Source organism: Neopelma chrysocephalum, unplaced genomic scaffold (assembly GCF_003984885.1).
Source record: "Neopelma chrysocephalum unplaced genomic scaffold, ASM398488v2 Primary Assembly neopelma1_73, whole genome shotgun sequence".
NCBI classification, from domain to species: domain Eukaryota; kingdom Metazoa; phylum Chordata; class Aves; order Passeriformes; family Pipridae; genus Neopelma; species Neopelma chrysocephalum.
In genome coordinates, this window is record NW_020897733.1 from 771442 (window position 1) to 789530 (window position 18089).

Consider the following 18089-nt stretch of genomic DNA (forward strand, 5'->3'; position numbering starts at 1 on the left):
TGCCCCCCGTACACAGAGCATCTAACATATCAAATCTATATTCTGAATTAAACTGTACAAAGCATCTCCGGTACTCCAGGGAACAGCAATCACTGTCAGCTGAAAACAACGACAGCAAAATCATCTTTTGCCCTAGTGTACTCCTGCACTTGCTAGGTCTCCACCATCCAGAACAGCCCAGTGCAGATACAGGTCTGTGGAAAGTCCATTTCATCATCCCTCTACCTCGAGCCATCACGTATTTGCAGCACTAACTCTTATGCACCACACACTTGCCTTGCCTTGGAAAGGTGCACACCCTCTGCTATGTTCACCTTCACATTCTGACATTCAAACACTCACCTGCAGCTCTAGGGGGCAGGTGTACCTGACCCCACTCCTCACTGAATACTCTACATGCATTGCCCATATCCCCCCTGCATGGGTGCAGCCCCTGATCCCCTTCTGCTACATCACTTAGTGGTTGATTTCTTTCCAAAAATTAATTCTACTATTGACATCCCCGTAATTTCTCAATGAGAGCTGAGCCCTTTTAAAAATACAGCCTTCAATGTCCAAATCAAATCCAACAATGAGAAGGACTTTTCCTGTCTCACCTCCCTGTGCAGGAGCACAGGAAGAAATTACAGGAATCTGATGTTCTCTTCTGCTCTGTAACTGACTTATCAAGGGGACTCTGGCCCATTGCATAATCACAATGTGCCTCAATTCTCTCATTTCTCAGTGGCTACAATTACTCTGTAACAAATCCCTGGTCACTTGGGACTGATCCTGTACTTCAGATCCTGCCTCCCTGCAGGCATGTTGCAATCTGACAGGCACAGGCCAAGCTCCTGGGAAAGCCAAGGTCTCTGATTGGAGTCGGGCATGAATTTTTCAGCAAGTTACATGTCAGTGGCTTGAAAGTGAATCTTTTCATGGGAATACGCCACTGTTCTGGAAGGCTTCATCAGAAGGATGACAAGAAAGAGAGGGAAGAGCGTTTCTGTTTCCTCAGAGAGCATCTGAAGAAAGTGCAGGCTTTAGGAGTGGGAAACCTGGGCTCGATGCAGGCACCAGCCTTGCAGGCAGGGGATCCAGATTCCCCAGCACAGTTTTTCCATTCCTCTGTGAAAACTTCTTAATAGCATTTCTTCCACTCCCACTCTTTTCTAAAAAGCTTTAAAAGATCTTAGTGCCAGGGAGATATAGAAGAGAAACCACTTCCCACCTGGCCCTACAAGAGGGAGAGCTCGGGTTCCACTTACCTGGAAGTGGTGCTGTGTATACACAGTGACCAGGGTATCACGAGACGAGAATCTAAGGATGTCAGAATCTCCACTCAACTTCCCTCCAACACAGAACCAGTCTGCTGGCCAACTCCCAGGGATTCTGTGCAGATTATTAATTAATTAATGGCTGGTGAGTGCTCACAAAAGGTAGAAGGTGAGGGATTGCTGTTATTTTCCAATATTATCATGGCTTTCTGATGCATAAGCCACAGGCAACTTGGATCTATCCTTCCTATGAATCTGTGATGCTGGATTCTACACAAATCAGTTCTTCCAAACACAACATGTGAGTTATAACAAGTGAATGATGATCTTGGCCTAGAACCTTTTAAGAGAGCTCTGGAGATGGGCACAGGGCCACACACTCCTAATATGCAAAGGCAGCTGTGACATCGCTGTGCCCCAGGAGACTATTTGAAGAAGCCCTTCTGCCAAAAGCTACTGTTCACCCAGAGATGCTGGCAGAGAGGAAGATGTGTCTCTACTAAACCATTTCTATGTAGCATCTGCTAACTTAGCCTAAAGTGCCACCAAAGGGATTTGGGATAACTTTCCAACCTCACAGTGACAAAGGCTGAGGCAGACATTCTTCCAGCTTAGCACTATGGACAGTTACTCCCACCAGAGTGGAGGAGAGGACAACCAGGACTTGGATCTACTGGAATTCATCACCTTCCCTTCAGCTCCTTCCCCCAAACTGTCAACATGGAAGACACCGGTCAAGTGCCTCCTTAGAAAACTACTTATTACAATCTAAACTGTAATGCCAACACATCTAAAGTTGGCCTAACTCTTTCAGCAGCCAATATTACTTAATTTGACAATCCAATTGCACAAAATGGATCAAAGCTAAGGCTGGAATTTGCACAAGCATGTTTACACTGAGTGTCTATACCACTCAAAGCAGAGGATTTATAAGTGAAACAGTCAGGCTGCTGCCATTTTTCTGACAAGCCCAGAACTTCTTTCCAGTAGCTAAAGGGAGCTACAAGAGAACTGGAGAGGGATGTTTTACAAGGACATGTACTGATAAGAGAAGGGGGAATGGTTTCAAACTGACAGAGAACAGGTTTAGATTAGACATCAGGAAGAAATTCTTTACTGTGAGGGTAGTGAGTTACTGGCACAGGTTGCTCAGAGAAGTTGTGGACGCCCCATCCCTGGAAGTGTTCAAGGCCAGGCTGGATAGGGCTTGGAGCAACTTGGTCTATAGTGGCAGGTGTCCCTGCCCATGATAGGGGCTTGGAACAGTGTGGTCTTTAAGGTCCCTTCCAACCCAAACCATTGTATGATTCTATGATGATTCCTCCTCCCACACTGACAGGGCGAAGTACCTTAATTTCTTTGTAAGACAAAAGATCAAAGAAACATCTACTCTGCAGCCAAAGCTGTGCTTGCAGCTCTGAAAGATGCTCCCACGTTTGCATTTCCAGCAGGCACATCAGCACAGACACAGCCACCCCCATCCACAAGTGCCCTGGTGAGCAGCTGGACCATGCTGACTTCCACGGAGAAGCTGGAGGAGAGATGCACTCCTCTCTAGCTGCAGCATCAGCATTTGCCCCAGAAGAGAACACTGCAGTTGTTTTGGTGCCCCAGGAATTACACACCTCTACTCTTTACACAACTACCCTCAGTAAAAAATCTGCTTTAACGACTTGCTGGCAACAGCTGTCAAAAATCCAATTTATGTGTATGTATGTGCACACAGCAGAAATTAAGTGTTTCTCATCCAGCTTTCTCACTAATCTCCTTTTTACCAAACCCTGTGGATGTAGGGTAATGTGACATTAAAAGGACTCGGGCAGATTATCAGTGCAGGCAGTGTGCAACACCTCCACTTCTAGGTGTGCAATCGCCTGCAATTCCTGATAATGCACCTTCCCAAAGGCTTTGGCAAAATGTGCATTTGCGTGGCAGAACATCAAGAGACAATGAGGCAATAAATTCTCCTCTCCATCCTGCCTTTCAAGAGATAAACGACTTGGCAAGTTGAGTGATAAAGAACCAATCTAATTATGTGTCATTAAGCTGCAACTAATACCAGTAGAGAATGGATAAGGGCCTGCTGGTTAGAAATGCTATCAAGGAAAATCTAAGATGTGGCATTAAGGCACACCTTGAAAATAGAACACATCTTGTGCTTCTCCTAGAAATACTTAATTCTATTCCAAGCCACCACCTCTTGTTGTTTTACTTGACATGAGCACTTTTAATCATATAGAGTTCTTTCCTCCATCAAGGATTTTATGAAGGAGTCAAAAAACAGCATCTACCAACAAAACAGAGCCTCCACATCCTCTCTGGCAAAACAAAGCTCATTTCACTCTTAATTTAGAAAGAAATTCCAGCCTGATCAGAAAACACTGCCAGACCTCACTGCACAGCTCATTTGCTCCTCATGCAAGGCCTCTACCTGAATCCATACCTGGACTTCCCTGAACCAAATTCCTGTGCTGAATATCTTATCTGTAAACTTCTTGCCAACTATGACCAAAACCTCTTTCATTTGCTTTCAAAGAATATGATGGGATTCAGTAAAGCAGCAGAGAAATTACTGCCCATTTCAGGTGCACATGGAAGGCAGTGCTCAGCTCCCATGGGAATCCAGCTCCGGCTGTATGTGCCTCACCATCCATGTGGAGAGCAAGTAGTTCTATTCATCTGCCAAGCAGGAGTTTCTTAAGCTTACCGAGCACACACATCACACATCACCCTCAGGGCCTAGCCAAGTTTAACATCTTCAGTATCAAAAACCCACCTAAACTTGTGAAGTATTCCATATTTTTAACAGGTCACTCAGAGAAGCTGTGGATGCCTCATCCCTGGAAGTATTCAAGGCCAGGTCGGATGGAGCTCTGAGCAACCTGGTCTAGTGAAAGGTGTCCTTGTCCATGGCAGGAGGTTGGAATTAGATGGTCTTTCAGGTCCCTTCCAACCAAACAATTCTGTGATTCTATGATTCTATATGACTGAGACAGCTCCTGGTGGTTCCCCAGATCATTCCAGTCCTGACCTCTGACATCACCACAGCAGGGGTTAAACAGTGGTTCTGGTATTTGCAATGGAAAATCTGAGACCTGCTTAAGGATCTGGGACTGCATTCCTTTAAGTATGAAACAGGATTCATATCAGATAATACAAATCTTTGATGACTTGTGAGCTGAAGAGAAAAGTTGCCCTTTGACTAGTTCCACCGACTTCTATGACAGAGAAGTCTGAGGAAAAAAAAATCATAAACCCCCTTCTGATCTGTCTTCTGATCCCACAAAAAATTTCCATGTGGCCAGTATGTGACCAGCCACCAAGGCAGATTCTGTGCCAGTGTTCTGGGCTTGTACCATTCTAAGCTCAGCACAGTCTCACAGCAGTTGAAAGCTGGGCTCTTTATCAGAAGGTGAGTGTCCCGTGTTCCTGATGGAACTCAGCCATGATTATCTGGGTAGACCATTATACTCTTCTAGCAATTATCATCAGCACTAACATAACTTTGGCTGCTGCAAACTGTAAGAGTGTCTTGATCTGATTTACATTCAGGAGCATTATATAATAAGGTGCAACATATGATCCTAGTCTCACAAGCTGATACTGCAGACTGTGTAAATGGAGATGAATCACTTCCCAAGTCTTTGCAGAAGGTTTGTTTGCCCTCATAGAAACAAGTTTCCATTCCTCCAAAGGCCACATGGAGTGCAGAACCACATATTCTTTCCTGTCTATAAGGAAGCACCTCCAGGGTAGAAGCTCTTTTCTGAGTGACTGGACCTACATCTGCAGCCATGCACAAAATGCCTGTCCCAAGACCTCCTGAGAAAGGAAATCTTGTGAGAGGCAAAGGACTTTGAAGGGAGTTATAGAAAGAATGAACGTGTGCTGGAGAACAACAGAAATCTTCAGACCATGTTCTGATTGCAAATGCTCTTTAGGTGCCATACGAACATGAGAATCGATGTGTTATTAAACACAGCTATTTTATAAACCTCATTTCTGTAAATTAAATGAGAACTTGAGATCAGGCCATATAATTGGAGGCAGAACTTGGCCAAAGGCCATTATTTTTCATAAGTACTGGCCTCTAGGCCAGCAGGTGTTTCATTAAGTGCCCAGATAGTTAACTCAGACTAAGGGAACAGTAGTGACAGATTATTTTTTGCTGACAGCAATCCCACCACTGAGCCCTGACACAGGTTTGAAAATCCATTCAGGTCCCAGAAGCCTGACTGCAAAACAATTCAAGATGTGGCAAGACACACATCCTCCATATCTAAGACTTACCTAGGATGCTGCTTGGAGTTTGTTTTCCCCTGCTCTCTCAATTCTACCCTGTTTATATGTCTAGAAATTAAAGCTAAAGGAGAGAGTGGTAAGATTTTTCCAAACATCACAGGAAGAAATACAGGAAAACTGTCTTCCCATAAAGTATCAGGCCAGAGCTGCAATTGCATTTTCACTTGTTTTACTAGAGCCATAAAATACCACTTGTGCTGAACAGGTGCAGGGTGACACATCAAGTTTTAAGTATTGCTCAAACTGAACAAGAGCACGGGCGAGTCCCTGAGTTGAGGGGAACCAGCTTTCTGGAATAACACCAGCACACCAGCACAGTGTGGCAATAATTCAGGCCCCTCCTTCTGCCTTCAGTGTGAAGCTCAGACATTAATACAGAAATGCAGCTCCCCAGGCTGTGGGATCCTGGGTACCAGAAATTCTGCTCAGTGCCGAGTCTCAGGCAAAGCTCAGGGAAGGAGAGCCCAGAGGAACAGTCTCTAAGATGTGGTTCCAGCATCCACAGCTGGCCTAAATTTTACTCCACGCCAGGAAGCAGCTCCTTTCTCACAGATGGCTGCTGTTACACAGTGCTGACACCCACCACGGAGCAACTGGGCATGCAATATTAATAGCATCAATGAGAAAATTAGGAGCCCACATCAAAGCACTGAAAGTTGTTTTTGTAATATTTGCCTTGAAAACTAGGTGGAAAAGGAAAGGTATTACACTCAGCTAAGCATGTTCAGAGGACTTTCTTTGTAAGATGTGATTCTGCAGCTTTCAAACACACACACATATGCAGAATGACCCTCAGGATGGGGGAACGCTGCCGTCAGCTGTAACTCAGCAAATCACAAGTTGCATGAAGAAATAAAAATCAATGTTGCTCTGAAATTTAGCCTGGCGGAAAAGTCAAAGCTATCACAACAATATGGCTGGGAATTTCTGCTGTGAACATGGTTTTCCTACAACATGGTCATCCCCTTGGAATTTGAGTCCAAAGATTCTGATCTGCACTGCACTGAAACCCTGTGCTGAATTCAACAGAAGCAAACCAATAATGCAAATGTAGTACAAACTCATTTGCTAGAAGTTTTCTAGTAACAGACAATGATATAAGAGCATAATTAATAATCTCCCCTCCTCCATTAAAGCACTGACATTGGACCAAACTACATAGAGCCTGTTTGCATCAACAGTGGCAGCACAGCTGAAACATGGGTGAAAATGCTGTCAGCCATGTAATCTCCATAAAATGACCCTTGGATTTGGGGATTTAATAAATTAGGGACAAGTACAAACCATAGAAATATTATCATGAGGATATAGTGACTGTTACTGTGTCCCTTTTGACTGGAATTGGGATTGCTCAGCCACAGCCAAGTCTCCACATGGGCACAGCCCGATCTGAGCTCCTCTGCCCGCACTCCAAGCAACTCTATGCACGTGTCTGCTCTGAGAGCTGTAAAGGCATGTGAGTGTAGATGTGCCCACGCCCTGCAAGGTGTCCATCATCGTCCTGTCCTGCTGACAGCTACAGGCGTCTATCACTTCCAGCTTGGAGGACGTGTGCTCCACCACTGCATGACACAGTGAAGTCTTCATGTGATTCTAGATGCGTTTCTCTGATAGCTGTGCTACTTTAACATCCACCCACAGGGAGAACCTGACATCTTTTTAAGTAGTTTGTTGAGACACTACAACCTGATGACTCAACTTAGTTATTTGTCTTAATCTCCAACAGACCTTGGAGCTGCACGGTGAAATAAGTATAGGCTATTTCCTCTCAGAGCAGGTGAAAGATGGAATTAACAACTAATCCATCTGCTGTACTCTGCTCAGTTAACTGGTTTCATTTTGAATCAAGCCCTGCCTCTCTTCTGCTTCATCCCATCTTACACATGTGCAGCCTCCCTGCCTGGGCTGGCACTCAGGCCAGACAGTCTGAAATTACATCACTGGCATCTTGATGCAGCTTAGATGTCATCATCTCAGGTTACATAGGAACACAGGACTGGGAGAGACCCACTGGGTCACCAAGTCCAGTCCCTGCTGCCTAGGCAACGACGTCACCTACCCCTTTGTAAATGAATCAAAAATAGTTATGAACCACACTCCACTGGGCACACCCCAGGGTAGGCATGAATGATACACTGCGGTGTAAACTGACTTGGGAAAAAGGACACAGACACATCCAAGACAAATTAGAAACTGCAGTAGGCAGGGAGGCAGCTTAGTCCAATGGCCAGGGAATGGGACAGGCAGGAAGAAGGCTGGGGCCTACTGGCAGCTCCCGTGCTTCCCCGTTCCACCGGCAGTGGCTCCATCCCTCAGGTTCCTCTGGGCTGAGACCAAGACAACAACATTGTCCCTCCTTCCTTCTTAGATTCCTTTCAGCACTCCAGACAAAATGAGGGACACAAGAACTAACTATTTTTATCCACTTAATCTCCCCAGCAGGGTTTAAAGCCCATTTTAAAGCCCTCCTTTGCAATTCAGTCTGTGGATAATTTGCTACCTGCATCTCCATAAAGTTTAACCTGTCATAGCCTGGCAAAGGTGTAATTTCATCCCCAGGCTCTTCTGACTTGAGACTATGGAGCTTCTCTTTGTGGATACAGTATCAAAGCAATAGCTCTGAGAGACAACAGCCCTTTGCATCTCACAACCCATGCATTATTCTCTCTAAACATAGTTTAACAGGCCGGAATCAAAACTTTTTCTCACCCCTTATGTCTCCTCCCCACTGTGCACACTTCAAGAAAGAACAAACACAGATAAGAGCAGCAGACAGACAGAGAGAGAGGATGGTTTATCCCACAGGCAGAGGATTACTGCATCATGATGTAATGACCTTGTTCAGAAAAGAAAAAGGTTACTTACACGACAGCATGAGTTTGTAGAAATACCAGCTCCTTTCCAGAACAGGGTAAAATAATGTCCATTTAAAGTTATGCTGAAGACAATGTAAAACACTTGTCCAGTGAACTGGAGAAAGACCAAACTTCAGCCCAACTGGCCTGGGTATAATCCCTCTCCAGACACACATAACACATTGAACCAAGTAAGCAGGAGTATTGCTCAGCTAAGAATGCAGGGAAAGGAGATACCATTCCACTTTCTATGTGTTTGCATCTTCAAATGTCCAAGAGTCCCCTCTGTACCCTAAAAAGTACAGGGCAAAATCAGCTACTTTTGTGTTTCACTTCAGGTGCAAACTACTACAGAGCCAACTGTTTTATTTGCCCCCTGTGAAGACTTTATTTGTATTTTTATTGCCTGTTTCCCCCCCCCCCAGAACAAGTGGAGGGAGGAAGGCCACTTGATGCCCATATACGAAGTGATCCCATGAAAGAATAAATTGAGGTCAGGCTTGTTCTCTCTGTTTAGACAACATTTAGGGCATCTTTGGCCATGACTAAAACTCCAAGGTTGAGTTAATCACATTTGTGACTACAGGTTCCTCAAAGGGACTTGTTTCTAATGAATTTTAAAATGCTATGAAAATAACAGGTATGGTATTTACCTCTGAAAACACTGTAAAAGAACACTGATGCTACTGCCCCAGTACAGCACACTTACTTCTCTGCACTGTTGTTATTCTGCTAAAGTGAAGCGTATGTTATTAAAGCCAGTATTTACCAACAGATACTACAGTGGTGAAAGTAATAGAGTCCTTCTGTGTAAAAATAGGCTTCCAACAGGAAATAAAAGGCATTTGGCAAGTCTTAGCCCGCCAAGGGCAACTGCTACATGTCCTGTTTCCAGGACAAGAAAGCCCTCCAGTTACTCCAGATACTTCCAGTGGTGAATGCTGAGCTTGTCTGGTAAGTTTTCTGAGCCCAGTGGAAATCCTGCAGCAGACACTGAAACCTCTGAGTCTGAATTGGCACCAGATGCTTTGGAAAACAAGAGAATTGCATTTTGTTACAGGAATATGAGAAGGCCAAAATGCTTTATTTGTCAGCACAGGAACAGTCACTCTTCTAAGAACATGAATATTTTGTTAAGTTGTTACAAAATCAGACTCTTCCAAGGAAACCCTGCACCGAGCAACAGTGCCATGTGCCAGCTTACAGTGCTCTCTACACGTGTATGAGACAGGAAATGTATTTTCTATAGTAGATGAACAGCAATGACAGCCTTCAGACTAGAGTATGGAATATAATTTGCAGCAAATTCTAACCTCTCAAGAAGCAGCCTACAATATCTCTCTACTAGCTCCAAGTCTCCATACAAAGCCCAACTCAACATCCTGCGTTTACTGCAGTGTTTCTTCTCAATTAAACTAAGGAAAAGTGTATTAGCCATACATCAAAACTGCATTGCAGCTAGAACTGCCAATTACTTATGGCAAAAGTAGGCTGATTCATCCGACTCTATGTGGGCCTTGGCTGGAGTTTTCCCAAAACGCTACAAGAAAAGAAGAAAACCTCAGTGAACCTCCCCCTCATTCCCACTCCCTCCTCCCCCCCAAATCACAGTCAAGAGGCCTGTGCTTGCAAAAGCAGCATTTCCTGGAGAATTCTTTATCCAAATCACTCCTTTTCTAAATTCAGACGAAACACACAACAACTCAAAATATATTTGCATATGATATATATATGCGTACAAGGACACCCCTCCCAAACACTCACAGGCGAAATGCAATGCAAAGTGCCTAAAACACCCCTAAATCCCCAGTCCACTGGGATCCCTACATCTCCCATTGCAAATCCTGTGGCCACCTGTGTAGCATGTAATGGCTACCTGACAACACTCACTTGGCAACCAGCCTGAGCAGGGGGTGGGGGGCCTTGTCTCTTTGCTCAGAACACTCACAGAATAGAACATTTCTGCTAAGCACAAGCACATCCTAAATCCAGACCCTTTAACAAGCTCCCCGTTCCAATGCATTTAACACCTAACATATCACAAATAGCAATTTGCCATCCAACAGGTCCCTCCTTCAGCTTGTGAGTTTCAAATGAGCCTTGTGGCCTCGGGGTGCCAGGGCTCTTCTCTCCCTGGCACTGTTGGATGGAAGAACCACAGATCTGCTTTGGAAAAGGACACAGGAAGTAACGTTTCACCGTAAATTGTCCTCATTAGTTGAAATGGACCCACTCAGGCACCTACTAGCCTAGGTTTTCAATGTCCCCAGCCACACCAACACCACTATTTCCCCACAGCGAGTTCAGGACACAAAAATTCAATCATGTTTGCTTCTAACTGCTGTCTTCCATCGCTATGACAGCACCCTACTGATGACCTTGGGCATCTGACTTCATCCTTTTGTTTCCAGCGTGTTTGACAGGAGTCAACCTGGCACCCAGCCTCCCCTGGAGCAGCCAGGCCCTGCCTTAACACATCTCTGGTTTTTTTCCAGGTCTGACCTTAAGCCATTTATTGTAAATCTTTAAAACAGTTTTCGCAGAAAATATGCTTCGAGATCCTCAGAGTGCAGAAAAGATGTTTGAAGCATGCACCTACTGCTCACTGCCTTCTGGCACCAACATTCAAAATTCCAGCGAGCACAGCGGGAGAGAGCCTGAGTTGCCTTTTCCATGGCTGAGGGCACGGGTGGTCAGACATGGCCAGCTCCACGGATCACAGCACAGTGCCTCACCAACACTGCAGGGCAGACCAGTGCAAGGCATCTTCTGCAATGATCCCACCAACAAAAGCCAACAGTCTAATGAGAACTTAAACTTTAGAGGCTGTTTGTAATACGCAAGAGCACAATTTTTACCTCTCCTTGCCCAAAAGTAAGTCCTGTTATGGGTTGACTGATAGATTATGTTTATCAGACTGCTCCTGGGGTACACACACAGCTATGGGTAATTTCTGTTCCAGTACACAAGCAATTACACTCGGGAAAACCACTGCAATAGATTCAGTCCTCAAACAGAGAATCACCCCTGTATAGCTGTACCCATGAGGCCAAGCTCTGCCATTCTGCTGGGATCAGCAATGCAAACACCATGAAATACAGCTCAAAAAGTACTCAAGAATCTGGTAACAGACCTCTTGTGTCATGTGCAGGCCTGGAAACTTCATTCACGTGCTGTTGCTCACTAAAAAGTGAGAGGACAGAGATCTTGCCACATCAAGGACTTAGAACTGGAAAACTACCTCATATCCATATTCCTATTGCTTTTCCTTATTCCATGAAGGAGGCTGGCATACACCCTGCATGTCTGGAGTGCACCACAGACCATGGGAGAAGACCAACCATGCCCTGAAGAGCACATTGCTCAAAAGCTCTCACTGTCTGCATTACAGGTCTTAGATGTTTTGTGGACAATTTACTTCAGAAACCCACAAAGGTAGCAGTAGTTCCAGCATTTCAGTAGGACTGTAGCTTTCAAAAAGGGTCCAGGACACAACCTCTGTGTGTGAACTGTCAATATACTGCAGAAAAGAATAAGACTCCACTCCCAGATTACTCCTTCTGAAGTGCTTAACATTATTCATTAATGCCCCTAGAAAGGAGGATTCTGCATTCCCATAGTGAGAGGGAACAAGAGCATAGAGAGAAGGTGTGGGACAGGATGTGGGGAAGAAATGAAAAGGAAGACTGTACCCACAGACTGCCACTCTAGATACTTCCAAATATTACCCCATCTCTTTCTGTTCCATGCATCCTACGGAGTGCAAGGAGTCTCCTCAAAAAGAAACAAACCAGGAAACAAATCTGCCTGCTTTAGTCTTTTTCCTTGCTAAAAATCTTACTTCTTCCCAACTTGAATTTCCAAAGTCTCTGGAACAAAGAGAGGAAAGTCATAGCACAGCATAGCTAATGCAGACCATATCTGTAAGAAATAAATAACTGGGATGCCAACCTGAGCTGGCTAGGCCTGCTAAAAAGATCAAAGGAGGATGTAAGCAGCTCTTTTCTGGAGCAGGCAGGCATCGTTTCAGTCGTTGAAATATTCATGCACCAATAGGAGCTGTGGTATCAATGTCTGTCCCTGATACAAACAAACCTGAGCTCAAAGCATGACAATCTGTGTTGTGCAGAGCAGAATCACAATTAAAAGCATTTTCCAAGCCTCCATTTCCACATGCACACATTTGACAGCTTTTCTGGTGACACTTCAAGAGCATCCCAAATCCAAGTCCACAGCCTTCTGCATGTGAGGGCAGGAGACATTAAAAACAGTTTTAGCAAATGCCCAGGGTTTTAATTGTGTGCCTTCCATTCTCCCCTCTCAGGTTTACCATGCACCAGCAGCCCTGTGTTCCATCTGGGGAGTGGCTGGGTGCACCTGATAAATACGAGCTGGCATCTGGGCACTGCAGGTTGAATCAAGACTCTCTGCAGGGAAGCGCCTGGAAAATTTCTGATCTGGAGGATTTTCTCCTTCACAATAGGGAATAGAGAAGGAGGAGACAGAAAACAAAAAACATTAGGCTTTTCACTCCCCTTGAGAGACACACAGAAGTACTTTCCAGTGCCCTTTCCAAATAAAGCAAGCAGTAATTTTTTGATGGCAGCAAATGGACAGGGACTGGGGGGGGCACAGAGCTGCTGCCCCTTCAACAGCACCGTCTGGAGAAATAAGCACACCCAGGTAACATGGAAAGAAGATGTTTTAGTACTCCCCTAGTCATGTGCACCTGACTGTGCACACACCCTGCAGAGCAGTGCTGAGCCTGCTAAGGTGCCAGAGCATTTTCAACACTTGAAGATTAGAAGGGAAATGAGAATGGTCCGGCTCTGGACTCTGTGCTGTACTGCAATGTCAAAGTAGTATCTTGTTCCAGACTTAAGAGGATCTACAGCTGGACAAAAATGACACTGCAGTACCCTGACTTGTGGCAAAGCCAAGCTGGACCCCAGCACAGCTCTCACTGGTCCATGTGCGAGGTATCACTTTCAGAAGTCAAGGGGTGACATCCAAATCTTTGCTTCCATTTCCCAGAGAAAGGACACTTTTGCCCTCAGGATAGCAAAGAAACATGTAAAACTTTCCCAGAGATTCCCTGAACATGTTTTGGGGTCCAAACTGCCTTAGTTTGCTTCTGATTGCAATAAAAGTACACATGACCAGAGCAGAGTAAAGGATGTGTATCCAACCTTAACTGTGCCGTTCCCCATCTTTACAAGCCTTACATGTGCTATATCAGAGTGTCCCCCACCTGTACCACACCGAGCCCCAAAGCCAGCCCTGTCACGTGCAGGCACTGAAAACTAATCACACTGTGGAACCGGCAGCAAAGATTCCAGGGCAGAGATATGCTTTCCTCTGCATCAGTCAAGAGTCAGCTGCATCTGCCCATACACTATTAGATAAGCAACTGAAAACAAGAAATAACATTGGTAAATAAGCACACTGAACATGTAACAACACTATTTTACCCCTAAATACTTAATGCACACAGTCATGCTGGTAAGTCTATAGACCAAAACAAAGCAACATTCATGGCAGAGGTTTCCCAACTGAGCAGGACATGCCCCTGTTTAAGAGGGACATGATTTCCAAGTCTGCCTCTGGAAGGGACGATATGACACTGGACATCCCAGCACCCAGAGGTGCACTTAGCCCATTGCTCTGAATCAGACTTGCAGGTTGGGCTGGTGGCACATGCTGACACAAAGATCCTCCCAGCCCAGAAGCCAAAGACCTGGAACGCTTGTAGGCTTGCCTGTCCCCCACCCAGGGCTTCCTGGGGTCAAGAGCTCCAAAAGCTGGGGACATGAGACTGCATCAACAAGATCACACACAGGCTTCCTGGTCTGACTGGATGGATGCCCACACTACTTGTCCAGAGCAGGTGTACCCACCTGCCACGTCCCACACCACTTGGTTGAGATGGTGAGTGCCACCTTGCAGCCCAATTCCCTGTCTCAGGAAACCCAGGAAGCCAACTCACAAACAGGGCACTGCCAGAGCTAAGCTGTAGCTGTGCAACCAAACACACAAAATGAACGGTCCCTGGGCTGTCCCCAACAAAGCACAGTGCTACACTTGCTGTTTGCTGCACACAAGCCACAGCTGCTGATATTCACCTGGAAAAGATCTCCAAAACTCCATGCACTGAGCCTGACTACTAGCAAACCACAGATACTTCTGTCGTATTTTTCCACTACAGAATTGCTCCTAGGAGCAGAAGACACAGCAGCGACAGCAGGTCTGAGATAAGAGGTTCACATCAGCATCTCTAGCTGTGCTGACCCGGGCCCAGTGAAACCTACCAATTACCACTTGGCCTAATGCCATTCTTCAAGTAACAGGCAAATCAAAGCCAACATAAAAGAAAGAGAAGATATACAAGTTCAACTATTTGTGTCTGAAAGGTAAAAAGCAAAACAGAGCTGCAGGGAGAAAATGCTAGCTAAACACAAAATAGCACTGGCAAGTGAAAAGGTTTATTTCTGCAGGTGTAAGTCAATTCATGTTCCTCCTTCCCCCTCCTACTGCTGCCCTCCCCATTAAGTTCCTGGGAGAAAAGCTTCAAGCACCTTTGGCATGAGCTAAGGATAGTAATGAAAGAGGAAGATCACACTGGGCTCCCGCCTGCCCACTGTGTAGCACAGCAAGGAACAGAAATCAGTACTCAAACCAGCAAGGCACAAACTGACAGCACTGTTAATGTCCCAAAGTCACAGGGTGTCCAACCAGAGCAGCAGCGGAAGCCAAATCTGGCAACATCCCCCCTGTGACCAGTTCTGTGCAGAGATGGCTAAAATTAAGGAGGAGTTGAAGGCAGATCTGAAAGACCTTCAGCTTCCCAGCTGGTTTTGATCCCAGAACACTGGCAGCTCCAGGAACACTTGGATCCACAGTCACAATTAAAGTATTAAAAGAAAAAGAGAAGAAGGCTTTAGGCAGAGGGAACAGGAACTGAAATGGGACTATCCCCACAAACCAGCTCTCCTCTAGGAGCAAATGCTGCCAGACCAGGAGATGGCTAACACAGGAGCTGGGTTTGTTATGGCCAACAATATGTTGCAGAGCTCAATGTGCCTCACCTATCCCTGCAACTGCATGTACAAAAGCTGCAAAGAAATATGGGAGAGTGGAGGAAGACAATCTCTTGTGCCCAGTTTTGTTTTTCCAGACCTTGTGAGCTGGCTCAGGACACACAGGACAATCTGGACTCCAACTTTCACATTTTTTGAGTTCTGGTCAGATCCTTACATAGAAATTGCCCAGGGAACAGTCTACTTGGAAAGGTAAAGTTTTCTCCTGTGGGCCCCCCCTTACACAGTCTCGCTGGGCTTGTTAGTTTAGAGGGTACAAAGCCCCCACCAGACAGCCCCTACAAAAAGCCAGCACGCTCATGCTGAAGCCCTGAGACGAACGAGGCCCAAGTCCAGGGCCTGTGACAGCCAAAGCAGCTCACCCTGGGCATTGCCTCCTGCAGCACTGCTGCCACAGCTGCCTCCTAAACTGTTGCTGCTGCAAGCAGTGGCCCATGAGGCCTGAAACTTAATCCTGTAACAGGAGCTCAGGGCTCACAGGAGCTACTGAGACTTACTTTGAGTTATCCAGAGTCACTCAGTGAAGAAATGCCATCCATGCAGCTCTCAGTTCACGGTACAACCTCCTCTGCAGCCCAGAGGCAGCTGCAGCCCCTCACCCACGAAGTCAGGCACCCCCCAGCCCCCCACACCATGCAGGCCACAAGCTCCTCTGCCCAGTTCCACGCTCTAGGAATGCAGCTCCAACCCATGCAGCCGCAAGCACCGCTCTCCCTCACCAGCCTGTGCTCACCGCAGAAAACCCGGGCTCAGGGCAATCCTTCCCTTCCATGCAAATAACCTGCCACGGCAGCCTTCACTCCTCGGCCTTGAACAACCCACCAGCCCACGTGCCAGGCCTGAAACCCACTACAGCCGACTCCTGATTTACTCTGTATTCTGCTCACATCGCTGGGTAACCTGTGACTGGAAGCTTGAGGCTCCTCTGCAGCCACGTGCCCCACTTCCACTTCCCACTTCCCTGGGCAGAGCGTCCGCCTCCCGGGCGGCTCTGGAGATGTCTGACAGCCACGGAGAAGGTGGATTCACACGAGAGGAGCCAGGGCAGACGATCTCATGTCATCACCCCCCCAGCCGCAGCGTTCCCTTCCCTGTCCCCTCGGGCTGGCAGGCACAGCCTGGCTCCGGCCCTCCCGACAGCCCGTCCTCCTCCTCCTCCTCCTCCCCGCTCCGAGGCTGTTCATGTCTGAGAGCGGCTCAGCAAAGCCCACGCTGATCTCCGGCCTCCAGGTTCCCTGTGCTGAACGGCATCCCGGACCGTGCCCGGGAGGACAACAAAAAGCAGGCTCCCCTCTCCCGCAGCCCCGGGCAGGTGGGGCAAAAGGGACACAAAGCCTTTAGGAGCGCCTGCCAAACACAGACACCCAGGCTGTTCACTGCTGGCTCGCACTGTGCCCACCTCGCAGACGGAGCCACGCGGGGAGAGGCAAAATCCAGCCGCTCGTCACCCCTTGGGGCTGCAGGTCCCGAAACAGCCCCGCTCTTCCCATCCCGGGCCCGTCATCTCTTTCAGCTGCCGCTCACTTTGAAGCCATGGCTTCTGCTGCCTGAATTTCCTCAGCCTTCCACATTCAATACCTCACTGTATTTAAAGCATGGCTCGTTTCTGGCACCGGTGAAAACTGGATCTGAAAACTGCCTCAATGACCAAAACAAGGTGCCACTCGTGCCGAGCGCATCCCCCCTTCCCGGAGGAAGGGAGCCTGGAGCAGCCAGACATCACGCCGGAGCACTCCCTCGGCTGCCTGGTGTAAAAGTCTGGGACAAAGGGACAACCCAGCACAGGGACCGGCTCCAGTGTGGCATCAGGCACCACCAGGCACACACAAGGAGAGACCACCCTTCCCCGAAAGGATTTCGAGAAAAACTTGGCAGATGCTGCTGAACGGGTCAATCGGATGCGAGTTGTCAATAACGAGTATTAAAAAAAAAATTAAAAAAAAATTAAAAAAGGAAAAGGCGGAGTTATTTATAGCCCAGAATTTCTCACTCCTCTGCAGAAGCGCAGCCCAGAGGCGGCATTGTTGGGAGATGGGGAACACACGCACCGCGGCCGCGTTCATGGCCGGTGCCGGCGCTGACACAACTTCAGCCCGGGCCGCGGCTCTGCGGCTCGGGGAGCCCTCCCCGCAGGACACCGGTCTCCGGCCACGGCCGGCCGCCCGGCAGCACAGGTGTCACTCACGGCAGCGGCACCGCGGAGACGCAGCGACAACCCCGGCACCGGCGCAGCCCGGCCCTGCCCGCGGCATCCTCCACCCATCGCCGGCACAGACGGGGCGCCGCAGCCGCGGCCACGGGCACCACGCTCCGCCGGCGGCCGCAGGGCCCGGCCGGGGTTATCGGGAGCCGCGGTGGGTCACTGCAGCCCGGCCGGGTTACTGGGAGCCCCGGTCGGTCATTGCAGCCCGGCCGGGTTACCGGGAGCCGCGGTGGGTCAGTGCAGCCCGGCCGGGTTCCCCGGAGCCGCGGTGGGTCAGTGCAGCCCGGCCGGGTTACCTGGAGCTCGGTCGGTCATCGCCGCCCCGCCCGTCCCCCGCCGCCGCCGCCGCCGCCGAGCGCCCCCCGGGCGCGGCCCG

At 47.7% G+C, this 18089-nt stretch overlaps 1 protein-coding gene across 4 annotated transcripts in view; it reads right to left on the reverse strand.

Annotated features, from left to right (window-relative positions):
• The window catches only part of PAK3 (p21 (RAC1) activated kinase 3), a 119203-nt gene that overhangs the window by 42468 nt on the left and 58646 nt on the right, over positions 1-18089 (reverse strand). Inside the window, exon 1 of one of the 4 annotated variants that reach the window (XM_027687102.1) lies at positions 18010-18074. The exons of 1 other annotated variant lie outside the window; for it this stretch is intronic. The gene's annotated coding sequence lies outside the window, so the exon portion shown is untranslated. Of the gene's footprint in view, positions 1-17558; positions 17576-17695; positions 17731-18009; positions 18075-18089 lie in introns of those variants that run through there. 2 more of the 4 variants (XM_027687104.1, XM_027687108.1) reach the window with 2 other exon arrangements.